Source organism: Myxine glutinosa, chromosome 7, assembly GCF_964187855.1.
Source record: "Myxine glutinosa chromosome 7, kmMyxGlut1.1, whole genome shotgun sequence".
NCBI classification, from domain to species: domain Eukaryota; kingdom Metazoa; phylum Chordata; class Myxini; order Myxiniformes; family Myxinidae; genus Myxine; species Myxine glutinosa.
In genome coordinates, this window is record NC_136267.1 from 113,649,794 (window position 1) to 113,650,140 (window position 347).

Consider the following 347-nt stretch of genomic DNA (forward strand, 5'->3'; position numbering starts at 1 on the left):
GCAAAGGGCACATGACGAGGAAGCAATATCATATGCACATTATTATGAGTAGGACTTGTTAGTTGTAGAGTCTTCTAAAACTTAAACCTCTAAACAACTAATTATAACCCTTAGAAAAATATGTGAAGCATTTATCATGGGATATGAAGATAGTTCATGAGAATCTCATGAGATATGCGTCGGAGCTATTTTTTGTAACCAAATCACCCAAAAAAAATTTTCTTTCTTCATTCTAACACCTTATTTCTCCTTTTCTCCCTCTGCTTTGCTCTATCGTGCCCTCAGTCCTTTCTTTATAATCATCCTTCACTCAGTCTCCCTCAGTAGCTAGTGAAAGGAGTATTGAC